The following is a 25,854-nucleotide window of genomic DNA, read 5'->3' as shown; positions in this document are numbered from 1 at the left end:
TGCTGCACAGTATGTCTCATTTCACACAGAAGACATCACAGTAAATTAATTCCACAAAGCCCAGGGATGAGAAAACCTGCAAAGCTTGACAGAATTTAAACTTCTCATGGAATTCTTAATTCAATAAATCTAATCAATGCCATTCAGGTTTGAAAAACAGTTATTTAAACCCTGGTGATTCCACCATTATCTCATGCTTTAGGAACAATATTACACTAAATTGTAATAATTGCTTAATAGCACTTGTTTTATGGACTGTGTATTACCTATCAACGGGGAATCCTCGTGTTTTCAAATTTCAGATCATATGTAGAAACAGCTTTTAAATATTAGACTGTTTGTATAAATAATCAAACACAAAAACAAACTGTTGCTTGGAAAGCTAATCTAAGTTGCTGAAACCTTGACAGGACATACTATGGGAGATGTCTATGCTGACTTGTTTTTGAAGGGCTCCCAATGTGCATTAACTGTGTATGGGTGAACCAACCACAATAGTGTAAAGCACATTTGTACAAGATGATAATATTGTTTTTAAAAATACTAATCTTCATTTTCACAGGGCCCCTGATCCCTTTGGAGCTGGGTCCCGTCCTGCGCATGGGTGAGATAGGCATTTTCTTTTCCATTTCAGGAAAAAGCCCTGGGTACCCATGTCAAGCATCCAATTTGGTGCATGTGCAGAATAAGCCAGAAGCCTTCTGGGATGGGTGACATAGATATCCCAGGAGGCTCTGCAATCTCATTCTGTCTTCACTGCTATGGCGAAAAAAACAGAAGGGGATAGGCGTCACCATTGTTTTAAAAAAATAAGGTAATTTATTCCTTGCATAATAGGTAGGTCCACTTTAACTACACATGCCTGGCAAATATATTGAACTCTTTTTCTCACCTCTTGCTTCAAATATCTGTAATCCCTGGAGTGAACATGCAGAGAAAAGTAAAATGGAAGTCTGCTGAAGCATTATAACAAATGGATTTACAGCTGAAAGAAGGAAAGTACTAACAAAGAGACTTCGCATAGGTGATTCCAGGCAAGTGTAGCTACAAGATTTATTTTTTCTTAAATGAGGCAGAAGAGACATGCAAAAATGTTATTTCCAAAAAAAATAGTTTTTCCAGCTTCTAGTGATTCTTTTTCTCCTGTGTAAACACCATATTTTTTGTGATGCACAATGCAAGTTCTACCTTTAATTTCAGCCAAAAGGAAAATGTAATTCAATTGCACATGGTGTTCATTGGTTAGTTAAGGACAGTCACAGACATGTCACAGGCCCTCGACATGTTAAAGCCTCATTGCAGGGGGCAGCAGGTTTCAGAACTTTTACATGGAGATCCTTCCCCTGGATTACCACAGGAGGGATTTAATCTCCCTGATCAGATGGTGCCCCCCTGATCCCTATTCACTGATTTCCTCTGTAAGGTAAGCCTGTAAATTCGTAAGGTCAACAGGGGCTACCTTGCCATTCAGAGTTTTATTTTGTTTCCTCAAGTCAGAACATCATTTAAAGTTGAAATGTATTTTCAGGTGATCTCTTAGTTATCAATAGTTTGACAATTTGGCAATTAAAAAGTTGGAAAGAACAAATTTGGGCTGATTGCAGTTAAATCTCTAAACTGCCAACAAAATTGTGATTTTGCTATGATTAGCTCTAAACTAGGTAAATTGTGACTGTATTTTATGTTATTGAAAAACATCACCTTAAAAAAATGAGAAAATAATTCAGGAAGAGGTAAACTAAAGAGTCACTTATTTCTTTCAGGAAAATATAATGTAATGTAATGTCAACAAGGCACAGCATTATATCCAGAACTTTATCTGATCACATTTCAAAGGTCAGTCAAAGTTTTGATAAGAGCATTTGACCTTTTCTAGAATACAAAATGCAAAAATGTAATTGAATTATTGATTCACCTCTGAATGACAAAGTCATAAAGTACTTCCTTTTATACTGCCATCTGGATGTAGACAGCTGTTTTAACTATTGTTTAGGGCCTGCACTTTACAATTAATCAAGCTGGACCCTTTTATTTATTTAAATGCAAGCAATCATTTGACTTTTTGGATACCATTCAAAAATCAGGAGACAGGTATGGCAGTTATTTAGGATATGTTTGTCTTTTGTATTTGGTTTTAAACACCACATGTTCCTCTGTAAAGAAAGCAGAATAAAAAATATTCAACATATTATACACATAAAGCAATGCTCCCCAATTTTTGTCAACATTCTTAGGTGTATAGAATTGCATGATTTTTTTTGTTTTTAAAACTTTTACGAGCAAAAAAACATTTATGTTTGCTACGTATCCAACACAGTACCTAAAATACTGAATGGGTTCATGAAATAAGGTTCATGAAATGCATATGGTGTGCACAGGGGTGTAACAAGAAATCATAACTTCTTATAGCTAAATTGTTCATGGGCTTCAACAGAAGACCACACTTGTACAACACCAATGGCAGTTAATAAATAAAATAAAACATTGCAGCACTGATTTCCAACGAAGTAGAGAAAGACTGAGGCAAAGGCTGGGTCTTATTTACCCAGGGGCTAAAGAAAAAAGAAATAAAGCCCTTTTACATCCCCAGTGTGAAACCATGCAACTGGCATGTCCCAGATGCACACCAAACTGCTGCTGTACACCTGGGTGCAGAAAACACCCTGTGACTGTGAATATTCAAATTGGCTGAAATCTGAAATGGCTTTTAGTGTACTTGATTTTTTTGATTTCCAATACCCCTGGGCTATTCTCTTTGCAAGGTTAACTATCAGTCTGCAAGGGACAAATCATTTAGCTGGATCAAGATAAAACCCTAAATTGCAAACAATACCCAACCCAATCGCATGCAAGGAAGAGTTTAAAAAATGGATGGCTGGTATCTGTGTTGAGTACGTAGCATGCCGTAAAGCTTTGCCTTATTCAATATTTGAATGCTCACGGGACCTATCTACCGTTCTTATTAATATATAAAATAGTGGCTGTCCTTTTTATATAAATGAAAAAAATGGGTTAATACTTTTTTACCATTTTTTGGGGAGAGGCCTCCTCCCTTTCCGTCATTACCACCGCTGCAGTAAATACAGAAGAGGAAACCCACTTATTATGCTTGCATCACATATTCCAGGAGTCTGTGGGCTGCTTCTTCTGCACATGCCGTAGATTGGGCATGTATTATCAAGGGCTTTCCCATGTTAAAATAAAAGTGTTCAATCTCACATGCTGGAGTGAGATCAGTATGTTTTTCTTTTACATTTGCAGGAACATACAACATCTGATCCCAAGCCTGCCAGTGCAAATTCGAGTCATGTGAAGAAGAACTCGAAAGAGAAAAGAAAGGAGTTGGCCACAGGTTAGGTTTGTGGAGGGGTCAAGGGTTTATTCCCAGTAAAAGTGACGATCTTTTTTTGTGAAGTTTCCACCTTAAGGTTGACAGCTACACTACGTGCATTGGTGTACCCTTATCTACATAAATACAAATGCAAACAAGTACAAAGTATTCTGTGTAAAATATGTATTGCAATACATGAATACACATTTTAAAAAGCAAAAGTAGGAACCCTTGAATATTAACTGCTGGAGTCAAGCTATGGAGTTGAGGCGTTACCTGGAGTTAAGACCAGGTATGAACCCATGATCCAGTGGGTGGAAAAATGTATTTTATCTCTTGAAGGAAATAAAAGACAAAAAATATGTTTTTTTTTTTAATGAAAATGATTTGTATAATTGAATGCTTCTGCTCAGATATATATTGTTTTCATATTTCCTAATTAGATGTTAAATACAATATTATTAACAACAAATATGCTTTGATTGCAAAGGGTTCCTTTTATGTGTTTTTGCTAAAATTAATACTTTAGACAGCATAAAGCATCTAACTATTAGTTCAAAAATATTACAGATGGCACAAATTAGGCTGTACAGTACAATTAGGATACTAGGTTGATCTAAATGTTTGATCTAAGATACATTTAAATAGATTATTGGATTCATTTGAACAATCATTTTGTTCCAATTAAAACATAGACCTCTTATGTGCTGGTAGCACACACATATAGAAATTTGCAGGCAATTTTATTCCCGTTTAATCACAAAAATGGCCAAACTGTATCTAACACAACAAAAAGGACCAAAAATAATTAGTGCTAAAAAGAGTATTCTGCAAACAAATATACTTTAATAAGCTTTCAAACTTTATTTCTACATTTAAATGAGATAAGTATTTTGGTGGTAAAAAGATAATTTGTGCTATTTAAATCCATACATAATATAAACATCAACTTTCTAACCAGGATACCATAGAACCCTGGTGTTCCTTTATCAGTAGAAGGTGAGCAGGTACTAACCATTAATGGAAAAATGGTGATTTGCAGCTGACCACCAAGAAAATAAGGCACTTCTTCTACTGACCACTAACAAAGAGAATAGTGCCCTTTGATTTTTACTAAAATGAACATTTTTTCACTGACAATCACTGATTAATAATGTTATGAAGTATAGATATAATAACTTTTAGAAGGGATTCCCTAAGACCTGAAATATATTTTAAGGGTTGCTCTAATGGTAAAAAGGTTGAGAGAAGCTTCTATAAATGTTCAGCAGATAAGCAACATTTTAGTGGAGCAAATCCGAATTGCTTGTTCCACTAAATTACCATCAGGGTGTACTTTTTAGGATTTACTGATAGAAAATGACTGATTGATTTTAATTCCAAAGCAGTGCAAGGTTATTATCTGACTTTCTAGTAGAGGTCCCCAATCTACTGCGGGCTCACATAACTAAGAGTTTATAATATCATGGATTGCATTCATAATTTATCAACAACAAATGCTTTTATACACACTATTTATTACATCTGTTCTAAGGAATTATTTCCTACATTTTTACTTTCCTGTATGCCTTAAAAGCAAATTTCATAAACCCTTTGGGTTTAATATATTACACCTGCAAAGGATATATGCTTAAATGGACAAAAAACAGCATGCTACATTTTGAACTGTGAACAATTGTACCTGTTCTGATAAAGAAATGGAAAAACATTTAGGACAGATGTCCTTACATTTTTACCTATTTCCCGTTTATTAATTAATAAATAAAAGGGGTGGTGAAATCTTTGCAATATATGTTATGATATAATAAAGGGCTCCTTTTTATTTATTAAAATGCATCAGCTTGGCTTTATTTGCTAAACTGTATGGCCTATTTAAAATGAATTTATCAAAAAGCTAAATGCTTGTCTTGGAAGCAGCTCTTCATTTACTCACAGGCTGCATGCACTTCTGAGAAATTTATGAATATCAATAATGTAATCTTTTTGTTACTATAGCCATATGCATACAGCTTGAAAAGGAGACTTAGGAATATACAGATCTCTATACAGGTAGATTTACAGGTACATTAATAACAACATAACTTACTTATCACTACCATTTATATTCAGTAAAACAGCTGACCTTGGAAATCTATTGGTTGTGAGCCAGAGTCTGAATCACTGTGTTATATATATAATTATTCTTATAGAAACCTAATATGTACCACAAAGCTTTTTTTCCTAGGGGCCATTGTCAGTAGTGTGTAATGCAGAGTGCAGGGGTCAGTAGGATATAAGACAGGAAGCAGGGGACAAATTCTCTGACAAATTCAGGAGCTAAACCCTCTATAGTTTCATAAATCTCTCATTAGCTGTATTTATTAGATGAATTTGCGTTCCTGGGTCTGCAAACCTGCCTGGGTCATTTTCTGGTTTTACCGTTCTCTTAATTTTTTACCTAATGTTAAAAAGAAAAAATGAAAAATGCTAAAATTGATGAGGACACACAAAATTCTTACAAGAAGGGGACCAAGTTGGAACAAATGACAGTAGGATCTTGGTGTTGGGGTATTTAAGAAGACCTAATAGATAATAGAGAACCCACTAAATTCAACCTCAGACAGAAAAACAGGGTAGACAGAAAGTAGGTTGGAAGACAATGTCCTTTTTGTGAACCGGTGCCCAAAACTGAACTGCATATTTCAGATGAGGTCTGACCAATGCTTTGTACAGGAGTCTTTACCTCTACTTCTTCACTTCTTCTGGATCATATTCCCATATAAAAACGGAAAATGCTTTTTTTGGATTTGGAGGTCACATTCTCTAGTCTGAAGTTCACCAATACTTTTAGGAGATGCTTATCGGGCAGACATCCCTGAACATAATAAACTGTGTTGGATATGATGTGATTAGTCCCTGGGAGATTCCAGGAGGAGACGAGAGTAAAGAGCTAATGTTTAAAACAAGAAAACAGAGGGGTTCTCTCAAAAAGGGAAAAACAAGATAGGTAATCATTCCACCAGACGAGGTTTTCAACGACAAGACAGAAGCAGAGTCGGGGCCATGAGCAAAAGGTTAATCCAGGCAGCATACACTCACAGGGTCAGAAACAGACAAGGTCAGCAACAGTAAATCTTAGGAATTAACACACCAGCAGCAAATTAGCCCATCTTAATGCTACAACAGGCACTAGCAACTGGGAGCAGAGGCTACAAAGACCCAGCAGCCAATGGCAGTACAGGATTGAGCCAGGGACTAATCTGCTCATAAAATTCCCTTCAACTGTGCACAGCCTCAGAGTGTGTGCTGGGGATGCTGAGAAAGTAGATATCAGGCTGCATGGCTAAAGGGAACTAGGGGCTGCTGCAAGAGACATCGCTGGACATAATAAACTGTGTGGGATACGGTGTGGTGGTGCACAGCACAAGGTTGCCTGCCCGATAGGCATCTCCTAACACCGAAGTATGGGTGAACTTCAGACAATAGAATGTGACCTCCAAATCCAAATAAAGCATTTTCTGTTTTTTTATGGGAATATGACCAAGAAGAAGAAGTGAAGAAGAAGAGGTAAAGGCTCTACAGGTTTTGCCCCTGTACAAAGCATTGGTCAGACTTCATCTGGAATATGCAGTTCAGTTTTGGGCACCAGTTCACAAAAAGGACATTGTGGAATTGGAGAGCGTGCAGAGAAGGGCAACTAAACTAATAAAAGAAATGGAGGAGCCCAGCTATGAGGAGATATTAGCTGAACTGAATCTATTCTCCCTGGAGAAGGGACATTTAAGGGGGGATATGATCACCCTGTATAAATTTTACAAATGGTCCATATAGCGAACTCTCTTCCACGTTATTCACTTTGACATCATTACAAAGAAAAAGGGGGCACTCTTTGTGTCTGGTAAGGAAGGGATTCTTCACAGTAAGGTCTGTGAAATAATGAATAGGCTCCCTCAGAAAGTAGTTTTAGCAAGTTCTACAGATTGCTTTAAGATAAAGCTGTATGCTTTTCTAGAAGCACATAAATTAACTGGGTATTAATATTTTAAAATAAAGTTCCCTCACGGGATCTATTGAAGCAAATTGAATCATGTTTTTTTTCCCTCTTCTGGAATGAGTATGTCTTGGGTTTTTATCTAAGATATATGTATTTCCCTAGTATTTGAACTTGATGGACTTACGTAATTTTTCAACCTAGCTGACTATGTAACTAAGAGGGAAATGAGAGGGACAAGGGAGGAAGATAAACTTCAAGGTGAGAAAAAGCAAATTTATTTTGAAAAAGTCATGGATGTATCGCTGCACTGCGGTCAGGAAAGGTTAAACAATGCCAGAAGCCAGTAAACTGGAATATTCGCTTGAGAATAAAAAATCTTTCCAATAAAACCATTAATGGAGGAGTGCCACTTGTGTACCTCTTTTAGAAGACGTTAGGTCCTCCTTAGGTACAGCCCATTATTTGAACCTACAGAGCTTAAGGTCATTGGGATGCAGAAGGAAGGACCTGGGTGTCAATGCGATATGCATATCAGTAAACTTTTGGACACCTGATGTTCCTTTCTCCCAGAATATCTAATCCCTGGGCAATCCTGGAAAATGTGTAAAATAGATTCAGTCCCTTCTGTACATTGCCAGCAACGACCTAAGACCACTGGATGAATAAAATGCTGTGTTTGGGGAACCCTATACCAATGTGAAAGGATCTTGTAATTTAATACCTGGTATGTGCAATTTATGAGAAAGAAGGTTTAAAGAGAGGAAAAAACATTCTAACATTCCAATCTCCTGAGGAAGCAAAATAATTCTGTAAAATGCAGAGAAAAAAGAGGTTCCAAACAACCATTGTCTTAAATGCTGTGTAAAGATGAAGAAAATTTGAGGAATCTAAGCACAGGACCTAATGGGACTCTTGTATGTCTGGAAGGCAAACCACGTGTTAAAATTGTGGGAAATTATTTGCTGTCTTTTATTTTTATGTTCTGACGTTGATGACTTATGACGTTTTCTGCATATGCATTTCTGTGGAGATGTGACTAAGATCTAGTTGGCTGATATATGTTGGTACCTGAAAAGTTGTTATTAATATCATATTGTAAAAATGTAAGCTCAGCACAACAAATATTGCAAGTTAAGTGTAAAATATTATAAATCACTTTAATAGTGACTTTCTACAATTCCTATTGTAGGCTACAGAATACACTACACTATTTTGATATAAAAAAATTTTGAACAGAAAAAGTAAAAGGAATATATGGCTGGCGCAACCAAATACTGAATATTCTGCTATCTGTATAGAAAAAATAAATTTAAAAATCACTTGAAGGTTTGAGACAATCTTAGCATGAATGAGGCAAGCTGCTGTACCAAGAAATTTGGTTAAACCATACTTCTTTTAAGAAGCCAATTACACTAGCAACTTGTAAAAAACTGTGAGTATCAGTTTTGGGTGGATTGATCCTTTGTCACTGTGTAAACTGTTATATTAACTTGTGATTTATGACATTAAGGCTTTCTTAAATTACAAAGTTAAACATTTCCCATGCCTAATTTAAAAGCATTTAACATTTGAAAGGTTTCTTCTGTTGTAACCATTTTCGTTTTAGAGGGTTGTCTGATCTTCATGTGTACCATGACTGATCAAAGTGGTTAATGAAAAATCCAATCGTTTCTCCAGGTCTAACTACTTATTAAAACCACCACTGCATGAAACTAAAGATTGCCTGTGGCATAATTGCGACCTCAGTTTTTTTTTCTCTCCTCTGTTCCCTAGAAAAACCCTTTAGTTAATGTCAGACTCAATGGAGCAACAATTCTATATTCTTCTTGTGCATAAGCAAAATTATTTTTTAGAGAAATCAATCCTCGATAAAGAGTTTGGAATTCATCTCTTTCAAAAGAAACATTACATCCCAAAAGCTTTCAATTTTTAATTAAATCTAATATTAACTTAAATGATGCCGTATTCCAAGCTTTATACAAATTACAATAGAAAGTTAGAGAAATAATATAATACAATTTCATACTTTGTCTGCAAAATCCTTTGATCTAACATTCTAGTTGACTGCCAGCTGTGTAACTAAGGTTACAAGACTACTCTTGTTGGACTTTTTAAATCACTAAAGGTTTAGGTAAATATAGGTGAAAGAAATTTTAAAAAAAGCATTTTATTAGGATTAAAAAACTATTGTGGTGTAACACCTCAAATGCAACCTGTCAAGTGGTGGGATATTTAGACAGCATGTGAATAGCCAGTTCTTAATGTTAATTGATAGATAGTGCATAAGAATCAATAGACAAGTGTAAAGAACTAAGTGACTTTAACACATTTTAAAGGCTAGGTGACTGGGTCAGAGCATCTCCACAACATCAAGTCTTGTGGGTAGTTCCTGGCACACAGTTGGTAGCTCTTACTAAAACTGGTCCAAGGATGGACAATTGGTTAAGGGACACCTAACGCTGCATCAGAACTGAACTTGTTACCTCGATTCCTCAGATCTCAATCCAATAGAGCAAGTGTGCCCAACAGCCCGCAGAGCTGCCGGATCTGGCCCTCTCCTCATTCCCTTTTTGTTCGTTGTCTTGCGTGGGATGGGGCGTGTGCATCTCCTATATTTCTCTTTTATGCTCAGCTCCCTGGAAGTTGGCATGTGTCTCGACAGGGCAAAGTGGTGAGCCCACTGTGTCACCAACCCAGTGGGTGGACGTGCACGGGGCACAGGGTCTAAGCAGCAGCTTGGTCCTCTCCAGAGCCTCTAGAGGTGAGGATGTTGTGCGGCAAGCTACTGCCAGGTTGCGGCCCCCGTGCCCACCAAGGCAGGTGACAGCAGCACCGATTGTCCGATGATGCTGATTTGCCTGTAACTACACCACGAGTAACTTCTTTGTTTGTGTTATGATGTGATATATGCAATGCACCGGTCTTTGTTTCCCCATACTTACCATTGTTCAGTTTTGTCTTACTCTGAGATTTTATTGGTTCTATCTATGTGGTTTTTATGTATTGTGTTCTTTTTTCCCAATAAAATAAAAATAAAGAATGTTAAAAAAAAAAAAAAAAAAAAAAAGCATTTTATTAGGATTAAAAAACTATTGTGGTGTAAAACCTCCAATGCAACCTGTCAAGTGGTGGGATATTTAGACAGCATGTGAATAGCCAGTTCTTAAAGGAAATTGATAGATAGGGCATAAGAATCAATAGACAAGTGTAAAGAACTAAGTGACTTTAACAAATTTTAAAGGCTAGATGACTGGGTCAGAGCATCTCCACAACATCAAGTCTTGTGGGTAGTTCCTGGCACACAGTTGGTAGTTCTTACTAAAACTGGTCCAAGGATGGACAATTGGTTAAGGGACACCTAACGCTGCATCAGAACTGAACTTGTTACCTTGATTCCTCAGATCTCAATCCAATAGAGCAAGTGTCCCCAACCTACAGCCCGCGGAGCTGCCGGATCTGGCCCTCTCCTCATTCCTTCTTTGTTCGTTGTTTTGCGTGGGATGAGCCGTGTGAATCTCCTATATTTCTCTATTATGCTCAGTGTTAGCTCCCTGAAAGTGGGCATGTGTCCAGACAGGGCAAAGTGTTGGGCCCACTGTGTCACCAACCCAGTGGGTGGAGACGTGCACGGGGCACAGGGTCTAAGCAGTAGCTTGGTCCTCTCCAGAGCCTCTAGAGGTGAGGATGTTGTGCGGCAAGCTACTGCCAGGTTGCGGCCCCCGTGCCCACCAAGGCAGGTGACAGCTGACTGACAGGAACCAACAGCAAAGTAGCAGAGCGAATTTCAAAAAGGTAGTCGAATGAGCCGAAGGTCAGGACAGGCAGCAAACAAGAGTAGTCAGTAAACAAGCCGAAGGTCAGGGCAGGCAGCAAACAAGAGATGTCAGGAAAAAAGCCGGGATCGGTACACTCATAGCACAGGAACGAACGCTGAGAATGGAGCTGTAGAATCCTGGTAGTAGAACCACAAGAAACTCCTTGTCCAGGCAACTTCCTGTTGCCAGGTCACTTCCTTAAGAAGTCATGTGAGCCGCAGGTAACAAACCTAGCAGCAGAGGGAGTGCTGGTGATGCGACAGCCTCAGGTGGTATTCAGGTGCCTGCAAGCAGATAAAGTGCTTCTGCGGAACACCCTAGTCCTCTGAGGCAGGGGAGCAGCTGACAGAAAATCACCTGACCTGGACCAGGAAGTGTGCAGAGTATTGGATCTAGAAGCAGAGATGGTGCTGGCAGCAGGGGACTGCAAGGAGAGTAAGCCAGAAGGAGGCACAGACGCCCTAGACCTGCGAGATTCTGTGACAGCATGTACTATATACCTGGCAAACAGCTGTGGCTGCACCACACCCACCTTGTACTGTGAGATAATCCCAGCAGCAGCATGGGAGCTGTGTCTGTGTCCATGCAGCTGTCAATATCTCCATGTATAAACCTTCATATCTCCTTCACTGATTATCATGGAAGTGTGAAATTTACAGGGTAAAAATGGGACCCTAACAGCTGTAACTACCCATTGGGATTCCTTGTATGTTTCAGCAGCTTCTTTTCTGGAGTTTTCCTGCAGTTTGAAATATTAATCAAAGAAGTCAATTATCATTCTACCGTTTTCAAAATCACAAAATCACTGGCATACCAATATTGAATCAGTTCACCCAATTTTAAGGAGATTAAAATTTTAACAAATAGGCTTAATATCAAGGGATAAATGAACCCCTTCCTTTTTGTTTTTTTACACAAGAAGACTATATTTTAGGATTATTCTGATTACGTAAAAGCAATTTAAGGTGTAGTTTAGGCTGATTGTGATAGAATAGTATGGGGAATGTTTTGTTCATGTATTTCGGTCCTTATATATTAACTGAACATTATACATGTTTGTCTCTAACTAAATGTGTTTTGGTTCTGAGTCCTGGATCTCCTGCAGCTCTCAATGGTTGTTCTTGGTTACTTTAGCATTACTGAAGAATCATGTAAAAACTTGGAGGTCAGTAGGATGATCCAGGGAAAGCTTTGAGGAGCACAGGTGCTGGTTTTAGGAGTAGAAGTAATTTTAGGAGTAGAGCAGTGTGGTCAGTGGAAATGTGATTGTCTACTGCCCTTTATAGATATAACTTGTTTCAGTTACTTTTCTGTAGAGGAGGGTCACTTTACAAGTAATAGGCAAATCAACCAATAGTATGGGTTGTAAATACTTTAGTAATCCAGTCTATTATATACTAAAGTCAAGATGCTTTGTAGTTTCAAAATTTAGCAACAATTGGAAATTGTATCCTTTATCAAGAGTTTTAGAGGGTTTTAGTAAATGTACTGGTAAAAGCAAAGAGCTCCTTCAATATGTTAGTTTCATTTTCATGTGCATTTTCAGCCTGTAAAAAGCAGACAGGAACAAATTTTACTACTGGTATTTAACCTTGTATATGATGAGTGACATAATAAAAGGCAGCAAATGATGTAACAAACAAAACTATAAAAAATATAGGCCACAATTATCTTGGCATAAATCCCCTCTCCAAAACAAATGAGCAAGCATCAATGATAGTAAATGAAACTGATATATGATGCATAAAAAATATTGCAGTGTTGTCAATAAATTGCAATGAACTAAGCAATTTTAAAACAAGAAAACTCCACAGGTTTTTGCCAAGAATAAATAGTAAATACACAGTCTACAGCCAGAAAATCTTAGTAAAAAAGATTTTGTTGCATGTGAAATCCATTAAATAAATCCAGTTTAATTTCTGATCCATGTTTATAAAATACAGTTTATGAAATATGAATGTTAAATTAATTAAAAGGTCAAGTTGATACAGAGTCTTCTGATTGAGAGTGCATCTGCAAAAATATGAAATGATATCTTGGTTTGTCTAATCACAACAAATTAAAGGAAAAGGGAGACATTTGTATTATTTATGCTATAGAAGTTCTCTTATATCTACTCACAAATGCAAATAAGATTTTATTGCTATTGACAGCAGTGTCAAAAAGGCTTTTTTAGCTCTAATGTTGCCTTAGGCTCTTTACTCCTTTTGACAAAGACTCCATCTCTTTTAAAACCAATTATTTTGTGTTGTTATTACCATTTAAATAAAACAGATAAAGCAATGAGGGGAAGCTTGTTATCTACCGTAATAGCACATTTGCCATTGATGGAACAATCCTCCAATAAAGAGCTGTTATATTATGGATATAATTTGTGACAGTTTATGTAAATATTGATGGGTTAAATTTGAAGAGTACAAACAGAGATAACACAGAGACTTGCAAGTAAAATTTAAAGATCATACTATTTAACAATAAAGACAGATAGATAAAACAATGCAGTAACAAAGAGTTATTTATAACAAAAATATTTGGTGCGGCAGTGAGTTGCATTCATCCAAGAAGTCCCTCAATTTAATGGCTTGGCAGATGATCCACAAACATGTTACATGCAGTAAGTTCTAGTTGGGACTACTTAATTAGGTGTGGCACTGTGTTTTAAACCATCCAAGAACTGAGACATGGCCAGTGCTTGACCAGTATTTGACCAATGATCATCCTTTAACTGGCATTTTACCTTGTAAGGATACCAGTTAAAGGTTATGCTGCATTCTTTTAGGATGACCTCATATAGGGTATACATATACCAGTATATACTGGTAAAGCATTATTGTTGGTGAGACATAATTGATATTAAATACAATTGTGATAACCCAACAAGAGCCTAATCACAAGGTAGTTGACATATATTAAAGAATACAGACTGTTAACAAAGCTTTTATTCACTTTGCAAATTAAATGGTAAAAAAATAAGGAGAACCCATACTGTCAATGCCCAATTGGTTTAAAAAACAATAATTATGGGAAGATGTAATTAAACTGTATATTAAATGCCATGATACCTTAATCCCTAATACTCCTTCCAAAACTCCCCTATCAATGCAATCAAATCTATCAAAAAAAGGATTCACTGACATTTCTTAACATCTGTTAAACTGGGTATTCCTAGATTTTAGTTCATGCCATTCTCTCCAACACTAGGTTATTGACTGGTTAAAACAGAGCACTTTACAACACATGGAACAACTAGCAGTGAAGGACGACAACTGGATAGACAGTTTTATTGCCACTTGGGTGGCTTGGATACTCTTCAAGTCATCCCCCTAGGTTTGTGAGCTAATAAGGTCCTAGTGTATGTTTATATCTCACATCAATTTCTGGCAAAGCACAGTCCCTTCCTGTCCTCCTTTTCCCTTCTTCCTTTCACTAATTCAAAAGCTTTTGTTCTTTCCTTCTACTCCTCTTTAAATTTCCACTTTACCTTGATTTTCTCTCTTAATGCACTTTCTTCTACATACTTTCTCTAACTCTTCCAACTCCCCTCTCAAATCAAGTATCTCTTTTTCACTGACAAGGGCTTACCTGGAAACTCTTGATCTTCTACAACAGCCCTAAATTGCCAATGTTTTCAGTAGCCAAGAGGGATTGAGTATGATTCCAGAACCCAATATTATAAACGTCTACACTTGACTTCTTGATAATTTATTTTAACAGTGTACATATAACACCTAATAACCAATTGTGTTCCCTTTATCAGAGATTCAGGGAGGTTGTGTAATTTGATGTTTTTATTCTACAATATAATAATGTTTGCCCATTGGATTGCCTTTTTACATTTGTGTTTATGTTTCTCCAGAAACATTTTGGTTTGTCTTATACCAAAAATTTAAATGCAGAATAAACATAAAATAAATCAACCCCAATAAAAAGATAGCTAAATGAATTATTAAATTATGAAAAAACAAAACCAAGATGTAAATGATTGATGTAATGTTCTAATTACGTTACCTGTGGACATACTTTTTATCCCTGGCTCCTACCTAAGTAAAAATGGTCCAATTAATAAATGGTATCTTAGATGTGGTTGCACACTGGAAATCCAATGGCAATCAAGAAGCAGAAACATCAGTGTGGACACTTAAAATAATGCCAGATCCCTTTTTCCTGTTCTTAGAAGCAAATGTCAGGTGAAAAGCACAATACTATAAAGTTTAATTGCAAGATAGTGTCAAGTAGTCCAGATGGGTCAAATAAAAGTGCAAGGTTTACTCTTTAAAGTTTTATCGCTGAAGAGTTTATGTCTACAGAGAGTACATTTGTTGCATGAAGCACTTTTTCTTTGTCTACCAGAAAATAAACAAGACAGTGAAGCGTTGTCTGCAGACAGCAGATCTGGAAAGAAACTAGAAATGTAATTAATGACACTGGTGATGAAAATCAATCCTTTTCACTAAATGAAAAATAGATATGTGCATAGGGAAGGAAAATGTAATAGATACAAAAATGATATAAACTTGGTGTTTATGTTAACAGATCTTCCGTGTTAATGATCCGTGTTAATGATGGTTAAAAAAAAGGTAAAAATAATGCTTCCTCCAGCCCTATTCCTAAATATGATTGCTGATACAATTGACAGAGCTTCTGCTGTATTCCTAGACATCTAAAATAACTGAAGGAACCTTGTGTTGGTGCTAGTTTCACCGGACAAATAAATAACATTGTCAATAGGTATTGCATTTAGTGATCATTAACACAAATAAAGCAAATAGGTAATATTGGTTATTTTCTTTCTCCGGGCAATTTCTGACCCCATTACTTAGTAAGTGCCTACAATAATAAAGTGGATTTAAATTCCATATACTGATGTCCCTGTATGCACAGCATACCACTCAGAGTGCTCTCATTCAGTGCCATGATCCCTGATACCTTGCTCTAATCTTGCTATATTGAAAATGAGCCAGGATGTATACGGCATGGTGCAGGTGCTGTGCAGTGCAAAATAGATTTTGTATGTAATTTAATTCTGCCTGAAAATGACCCCATTACCAGGTTGCACTTAACAAGCTGATAGTATTATTCTACTGTGTGAAAGTAGCAGTTACTACTACTATTCTATTGTGGTTTCCTCCATTTATTATTAAATTACTCCCTTAATACTTCCTTGTGCTCGGTCATCTACTATAATTACAAAGCGAAGTGCTTGCACACACCTAATGAGAACAGAATACATTTGGATAATCAGCACAGTAATAGAGTTTAGGGTTTATGTATTAAATGTTAAAAAACGTAGCATCTATTTGTTACGAACATGCTTATTTCAGGCTTGTGGTAAACCATAGCATTTTAACACACACTCAACTGTGCTCTTAACCTCACCAATTCAACTGTGTGGGAGCAGCTAGGAAGCATCTTGTGCAAAAGTTTGCATGCAGCTGCATTGCTTTGAGGTTCTTCAAAGTGACATGTTTCATTGGCTTTGTGGTTTTTCCATTCTCTGCAGGAAGAACCACACCGCAAAATAACTGAACTGCATGACAAAGTCAAGTTAACTGTCAAAGTGACTTTAAAAACTGCTCCTTGTAGCCCATAGATGTGCCCATGCAATGTTAGTCCAAGCTTAAATGGGACCTTGTTCTGCCAATAAAATAACAATAGTAAATCATCTGCTGTATCCAATTCTTCCCTTGCAGCCTGGAAGGAGTAGACTGTGCACTGGAAACATGCATTTCCAAGCCAGTCCTGCAGAATTTGCACATTTGTTCTATATAGCATCCAATGTATGAAGGTACTTTCAGCATTTATGACTACCTAGTTGCAGAGGTGGGTCTAATAAAAGTGTACAGCGCCAAATAACAATATTACAATTATACAATGCTATTTACATGTAATAAGTACACTATTAAAACATTTGCATATTACTTCTGTTTGTTACAATAGCGAATAAGCACCCTATTTCATGCAAAGAGATGTGCTGATTTTCAACATCAAGAAAGCAGTCTGCAGGCAGCTCCACCTCACTGCCCAAACTTCTAAAATAAAGGTTCTAATATAGCAGTCAAAACTTAGAAATCTTAAGCCACTTGTTAGTGTTCTACCATCAGGCAAGATTAGAAAAGCATACTGAGCTTTGTTCAAATTTCCTAGTATACCTTGGCACATATTCATTATTTCATCACTGTCTCTTTTGTTGAACATACCATTCAAAGAAAAAGTGAGACGGAAGTCAGCTTCTAGTTTTACAGCTAAAGACATATTCTTCATCTTTAGATCTCAGAGGAGTGTTCCTAAAAGTTACACAAGCTTTTTAACTAAAAAATAACTACATGAAAATATATAAACTTGCTAAAATTTAAATTTAAACAAGTATACTGTATTTGTAATTCGGTTCACATCAGCTGGGTATGTCTACTATAATAACTTGCAAAAAAGGTAATTTCACGCTTAATGCTTAAGTGGACCTGTACTCATATGTTAAAGTCCAATTCAGGTCATAACTTTGCTTTGTATTTTGCGTTCACTGTCAGGTTAGATGGCAGAATCAAAATACATTTTTTAATAAGTAAGAAAGTGTCTAATAATGTTTTATTGGTTTCTGCGCATTCATGTCTAAAAATATATATATATGTGTGTGTGTGTAACTAACAATAAGGATGATCTACATTCATAAGGACTATTGGCTGATTTTCACAAAATTACTTTTTCCTACGAAAATTTTATTTTCACAAGTCAAAATATTTTCTTTAAAAAGATGATAATTTTGACCATGCCACAAATATGCACTTTAAAAAATACTTTGACATTCCCTAGCCATTTTGATGACAATACTTTGTTAGAAGACTCAAGTAAAAACTGTTTTAAAATTAGGGAGGGGACTGGCTTAAAAATAAATTTTCTAGATTATGATTTAACGTTTAATATTAGAAAAGCTAATTGCTTTTTAAACATCTTTTAAGACAAATTCTCATAGGTTTTCTGGAATACCCCAACCCCCAGAAGTTTTGGTATCAGAGCCTTAAAGTTTGAAAGGTTAATGGTTTTTTTGTAAATTCTTTTGCTGGATTGTTTCTTACACTGTTATCTTAATAGCTCTCAAATCAAATATTTTTAAACCAGATTAACATACACATGAACGACCAAAGTTTTCTCCCTTATATCAATGAAATTATAAACTTTTATTAATTTAATTGTTTATTCATGTAAGAAAACATCAAAATAATTTTCTAATATTATTAATATTATCCTTTTTATTATTGGTTTTTTTCACTAATCTTCAATTTGAAACTCCTTGAAATATCCATTTCTAAAACTAACTTAAAATTCTGCATTAACTACTTGAAAGGAAATGTCCTTTTATAGACTATGGAACTAAAACACACTAGATGCCATATGTGATTTTTTTTGTGGTAGGTATATATATTATATATTATCTATATTTCATATATTTTCCATTGCAAACGGCAATTCTTTGAAAAAAAGAGGGGATGTGAATACTTTTTGGGCATGACATGAGATTTAGTGGTCTTTAGATATGGTCATTAATATGGGGTTTTAAATAATGAAAGATGAAATAAACAAACATTCTTGTGTAAAATCATAAAATAGCTGGTTCTCTGTTTATTCATCATTAATACTGCATACTGATTTATTTAGGCTCTCCAGGGCTGGGAAGGATACACTTTTATCAGTGAAGCTGGGTGATCCAAAAAACCTGGAATAGATTTATTCAAAGTCTTTCGCTATTTGCCAAACAAGGATTCAAACAAATATTTTAAATTCTGGACCAGGTCCATTCCAGGTTTTCTGAATCACCCAGTTTTGCTGATGAAAATGTATCCTCTCTAGCCTTGGAAAGCTTTAATAAATCAGGCCGTATGTGTGAATATTGAATCATTTTGTGACCACATTTTTAAAAAGGACGCGTAAAAGCTATAAAGTCTTGTGCAGCTGTTCCCAAGTCCTTATACAATTTAAATTTTGATTCACTCATTTACATTTAACATATGGCCAATGTATAGCCACAATTGTTATACAGCTACCCCCCCCCCCCCCATATAGAAGATAATATTACACAGCCTTATTTCAAATGTAAACTGCTTTATTTTATATCATTGACTGAATAAAGATTATGCTTTTCTGTACATTTTCCATTGTTGGAAAATTATGTAGTTATTCTTTTAAATTGAAATTACAGTTTTCATGTAAACTGTATTTGTTTTTACATAAATTAATAATAGGTTTAACTAGCAGTATAAAATAATACCTACTACTTTTCAAATACAAATAATGGCTCAGTTCAAGACTGAAAATGTTAGCAATAGATTGCAGCAATTAATGTTAATGTTGTCCTAATTACATTGTGCTTGAGGACTTAAAATAAACATATGTCAGTTAAATAAAATAGCTGAATATTCTTCTTCGATTAAAAAGTTTAAGATTGACATTTTATTTTATGAGCAGTAACAGGATATAATTTTTACACTTTTCAAATAAAACGACTTAAGCCACCTGTCCCGGTCATAAAGCAAAAGATTCAATTCTGACATTGCATTGGTTCTTAGACTCTTGTCATTGAATGTAGATAAAAAAAATAGGAAGCATTTACTTTGTCAGACTCATTTGCCAATATTTCTATTAACTTGTTGAATCTGGTTGTCATAAGGAATGACAGACGTCTTAAAGGCAAAAGGGGTCCAACCTTTTAGCAGCAAGGTATACCTAATAAAGTGGCCAGTGAGTGTGTATAATGCTCATTTGTAATGGTTCTATACTAATAAAAATGGTAAACTCACAAAATATATCATAATACCAGAATGTTCAATGTACTTATTAACCATTTAATAAATATATGTACAAAAAATAATCTAATAACATGAGATTATTGTTTATTTCTTTTGGTCTGAATATCTCATTTTTATCTCATTATGTAATATACTTTATTATTTCTTTACCCACAATATAGCACATCTTTCATATCAATATTTGCAATTTACAAACTTTGATACGTATATAACCTTTGCAATATATATCCATCATCTAACAGTAAGTAACCTTTTTTATCCACCGATGAATTTCCCTTATTACCTCCATATACTTCACATACATTACCTGATTATGGGTTTAGCCATTGTTACAATATCTACCACTACTAGTATTACTACAAATATCCCTTTCTACTCCACATAACACCATTTCATCAGTTTATCGCCTTTTTGATTTTTTTTTTATGTTTTGGAAGTATGCTTAACAATCCATATAGTCAAATGTACTATTCCGCTTAAGGAGTTTGTATTGCCCAAATATCTGAGACTTATATTAGATTTAATATATTTACCCGTACCAACCTACAAGTAAAACCTCATTTAGTGTGTATGAATCTCTTAAGTTATCACTTGAGACCTTACTTTTGTCAATGCTCTATTGCAGTTGTATTATTTAATCCAATACTTAATACCTGTGTTTGGCCTTTTCTATCCTTGTTGTGATCTCAGTGTATCCCCTGAAGAAGCCTAATCGTTGAAAAGTGTCGTACTGTAATGCAATTATTAACTATATAGACAGTTATTGTGTAGTTGACAGGCGTTAATCCCGAAAATTTTTATCTGGGGCTGCCTTTCTTTTTGATATGTAATCCACTGTATTTTGCTGTGTTTTGCACTTTACTAATATTATCAATTTGATTGAATAATACAAATTCAATGTTTAACAACACTTTTGAAGTCTAACCAGCCTGTTAGTTGGACACAAGGCCACATCCCTAAATCTTTGAACAAATACACAAAATCTGAGGAATTACCTCTGCAACTGGGACTTTTAAGGCCAATGAATATTGATTACAATAATATAAATTCAAACCAAAATTTTATTTACCATCATTAAAAAAGACATCAATTAAAACTTTTAAAAATGTGAAACAAATATTGTCAAACAATCCTGTCCGGGTAACCTCAACAAAAATTTTACCCTGTTGGTTCGACTTGTTTCACAAAGTGTATCCACTTCTTCAGGAACAGAAAAGCCGTACAAGAACATCTAAACACAAAATAATAAACATTTCACTAACACTCATCTAACTGTACCAATTCTAAAACTTTTGGCATCAAAAATGTACTTTCTTTGTACCTGATACATGCAGCACATAGGACCCACCTTGCAGGTGAGGATAGTCGGAGACAGCAACTTTAGGGCTATTCTTCAATCAGCAATTATTTCCAATATCTAATAATAGAAAAAAGAGAGAACCGACTCTTTTCTTACAATGTACATGCTTTATATGAGTAATGTGCCCAAAAGTGGACCACAGATTTTATAGATGTGTATGTCTAAAGAAAAATTATTTTCTTTTCCAATTAAGACACTTTTTAAATTGCTTATATCTATTAATCCAATCATTGACCCATTAATAATGCTTGTACACACCATGTTTAAACAACCATTAAAAACAGTGCCGCTGTTTTTGATGAAAAATTTTTTGAAAAAAACAGCTTCTCTCTTTCTTTTTTATTATCTAATTTGGGATAGGCACAAGAACAAACCATTGTACTTTGTAGGGTGTCTCGACTTCTATTTGCCTCAAATTAATCTTATATTAGGCTTGATGTCATATTATTTCCTTTGCTTTATACGTATTTTGGGTTCTTAGTAATGAAAGCCTTTTGAAATGTATGAAACTAATTAATGTTAATTATGTCAAATATCTTTAATTTATATTTTTCAATGAGTTACATCTGTCTTATCTTTTCATAATATACTTAACAGGTTAAAAATTTAGTATGATTCTTACACTGTATTCTCTCATACAAAGAAGAACAGTTTTTCTATTTATATCATACAGCAAGAATGCACGTGTTGGATTTAAAATGATGCATGAAGTTAAGATTACATATTTATACACTGGCTAAAACATCTAATCGCTGAAATGATAACTATGGGGTTGATTTACCAAAGGAATATAGGCTGTTCACTCAACAAAGGGAATTATTCAAATTTATAGTTATCCAAGGTTCACGGCCTAAATTTGAAATCATACATTTATTGAAAATTAACCATAGTTCCTTTGAATAAACATATCAGCAAATAAAGCCTAAGTTGTAAGTTTATTAAAATATACACAAAACCTCAAATTTAAACACATATATAGTCAAAACATATTTAATTGTTTATTGCTCCCCATTCAGATTTTTCTTTACTGTCTGTCGTAGAGGTACAACCGGTGGAAAAAATACACTTCTACAAGGTGACTAAAATTCCTTTAGACAGTTGTACACATAGACAGGTATTACATGTACAAGTGTACCTATTGAATAATTGCTATGCACATACCAATAAAGATTTATTTCAGGGGTTTGATTCCTTTCCATACACCTTCTAAAACCCTAAATAAAAAGGTTGCAGATATGCATACATTCAAAAAATTCCAGGTGGCTCCACAAGGACACGAGATCTGAAAAACAGCCTGGGGGTTTTGTGAGTATCACATACTTTTTGTATATCAGCAGTGTTGTTACCTAAACCACTTTATAGATCATCTCAGGTTTATTTTAAAGTATAGACAGGTGTGAAACTATAGCTAGTTTATAGAAAAAAAACAGCAAAAAACAGCTTGTTCAGGGTTCTGCATTATACATTACTGTTAAAGTAAAGTCATAGAGTAACCTCATCACCCCCTAAAAATTCTTAGTCTCTGGAATACAATCGCATCCCTGCCTGGCTGCACACTACAAATAACACAAATATCCAGTCTTACTAGTAAGGTTCACTAATATTGTATAAAATACATGCATTTTTGAAATTAGCTAAAGTTCATCTTCAACCTTAACACTATTCCTACACACTTGTACAGACTCCTCTACTGCAAAATGCTTAAGAAGGTGGATACTAGTTTCAAACCCTGTCGTGGTTAGGGGTAATGAAACCATTATTTGGCAAAAAATATACAATTTTATTAGGTGATCAATGTAAAAACCATCTAATCATAGCTCAGCTATCACATTGAGAGTGTTAAGGTATTTTACCAAAAGGTAGCTGGGTCTTAGACCCCAACGCTTTCGCCGTTCAAGTGGTAGGGTGAGACGGGTAGCGGTCGCTAGATCAATATGTTGTATATAATATAGGATCATTATTTAGGCAAAAACATGTGTATACAGATTTTCTTTAAAGTTTAATGAAGCAAGACGGTAGGGAACATAAAATAGTAGTAATAGCTAGAACACATAAATGCTTGAAAGCATAATGTAATAGGTGTTACATTACATCCGTACAAAACCACAACTAAATAAATATATAGAAAATATCCAAGTGATTGTTTAGGTTTCTAAATGAAGTGATCTATGTGGGTCTAAGTGTTTATGGGTGGGGGTTTTGTGGGTACCACAGACTTTGGGGGTTAGTACACACTAATCTATTATCATTCTCAAGGGGAACCTAACACTACTCTTACAGATTAACATACTAAAAATGCAGCCAATTTTAGACATTTGAATTAAGTTCTTTCTGATCATCATCAGAATCATATGGGCATTACATAGGGAGGTCTGCTGTTTTTAGATGCAGTAGGTATAGCCTTCCCTTTTCCATGATCTGCTTATGTGATGAAAGAAAAATGGTTTTAATTAAAATGGCAATAGCTTTTTTAATTTTAGAGCAGTCAGTAATATATCCTATTATGTATTTTTAAATCTGTTAAAGAATAATGATATTTTAAATCACTTTTCTATTATTTTAGATCTTTATTTGCAGCAAATATATCCTTCAAGCCAAAGGAATTTGATATTGCCAAGATATTATGAGAAACATTAAAGGTTGCCTTAAGACATCAAATCAATTTTATATGCTAAACAAGAAACCAGCAAATCAGAAATGGAATTAGCTAAGGCATGTTCAGACTTTGCCCCTGATTCATCAAGCAGAATTGGATTATCGCTCGCGCATTCGTATTAGCGATCCGGAATCGTACGCGGTCGCGCTATTCTGCAACTGAAAAAGCTCGCGCACGGAGCCGCGCTTATCCGACAGCTTTTTACTGGCGATCTTGCATTAAAAGTCACTGTTCCCGCTTTCGCCGTTCAAGTGGTAGGGTGAGACGGGTAGCGGTCGCTAGATCAATATGTTGTATATAATATAGGATCATTATTTAGGCAAAAACATGCGCATACAGATTTCCTTTAAAGTTTAATGAAGCAAGACAGTAGGGAACATAAAATAGTAGTAATAGCTAGAACACATAAATGCTTGAAAGCATAATGTAATAGGTGTTACGTTACATCCGTACAAAACCACAACTAAATAAATATATAGAAAATATCCAAGTGATTGTTTAGGTTTCAATTTTTAATTACCGGAATTTATGTTTAACCACTGCAATTAGTACAGGAAACTTAGGTTTGGATGTTTCTGTGTTAATATATGCTCTGGCAATAACAAAAAGCCTCAAAAGAATTTACAAAAATACAATTCCAGTCAAAAGCCTGGACACGCTTTCCTATTTCTCCTTTCTTTATTACTTTCTACACTGTAGATTATTACTGAAGACATCCAAACTATGAAGGAACAGAACCGGAATTGTGTTATAAACAGAAAGTGTTAAACAATCCAGAATATGTTTTATATATAAGATTCTTTAACTTAGGCCCCATTTTGCTTTTTTGTCATACTCAGGGCAATCTCTCAATGAGCTTTCTGAGGTAATTACCTGAAATGGTTTTCCAGGAATCCTTAAGGAGATCCCAGCACTGAGCACTTTTTGGCGGCTTTGTCTTCACTTTGTGGTCTAACTTATCCCAATTTCCATTGGGTTTAGGTTGAGTGATTGTGGAGGCCAGGTGATTTGACGCAGCACTCTATCACTCTCCTTCTAGGTCGTATAGCTCCTATATATACTGGATTTGTGTTTGGGGGCATTATTTTGTTATAAAACAAATGCTTCACAGTGGAAACCACACATGTTGAAACCATCCACTTACCTTTTTGCATCTCACAAAGATATGGTGGGTGGAACTAGACATCTCAAATGTGGACTAATCAGACCAATGTACAGATTTAGACTGCTCTAATGTCTTTTCCATTTGTTGTCCCAAGCAATTCTCTTGTTCCTTGTTGAAATCTATGAAGTATTATTGTGAGATGTAATCTGAGGGTCTGTTAATTTGTGGTTTCTGCAGCAGAGGTAACTCTTGGTCATTGTTTCCTGGATTAGTTCCCATAAAAGCTATTTCCATTTTATAGGTTTAGGGACTGCACTTAAGGATACATTCAAAATTTGTGACAATTTCTGGATTTTTGATCTTGTTGCCTAAAAAATGATGGACTAACATTTCTCTTCATCTAACTAATTGTTTTTTGTGATAATGTGGAGTAGAACAGTAGTTGAAGAGGGCTATTAACTGTATAGAACTGGGTACCAACTCCACCTCTGCGTAATGCAACTGATGGTCTAAAATGCATTAGGGAGGCAAGTAATCTGAGCAAATGCCAGAAGTGTGCAAAGCTGTCATTAACCTCCCTGGTGGTATGACTATTTTAGTATTTTTAAATGTCAAAGAAGCACATTAGACATTTAAAAATACTTGTTATTTTAAATTTCCCACCCCCAGCACTCGCCACCCGCACACACAGCGCAGGCCCGCCCAGCATCTGCAGCCCCTGCCCTCGGGTCTCCAACTTTCACATGCTGGAATGTTAGGTCAGGGGAATCTAATGCCGGCCGGGCATCACCAAGTGGACATAGATGCCGGGCCAGC

The sequence above is a fragment of the Pyxicephalus adspersus genome, chromosome Z (assembly GCF_032062135.1).
Source record: "Pyxicephalus adspersus chromosome Z, UCB_Pads_2.0, whole genome shotgun sequence".
In the NCBI taxonomy this organism is placed as follows: Eukaryota; Metazoa; Chordata; class Amphibia; order Anura; family Pyxicephalidae; genus Pyxicephalus; species Pyxicephalus adspersus.
This window is presented reverse-complemented; position numbering follows the sequence as displayed.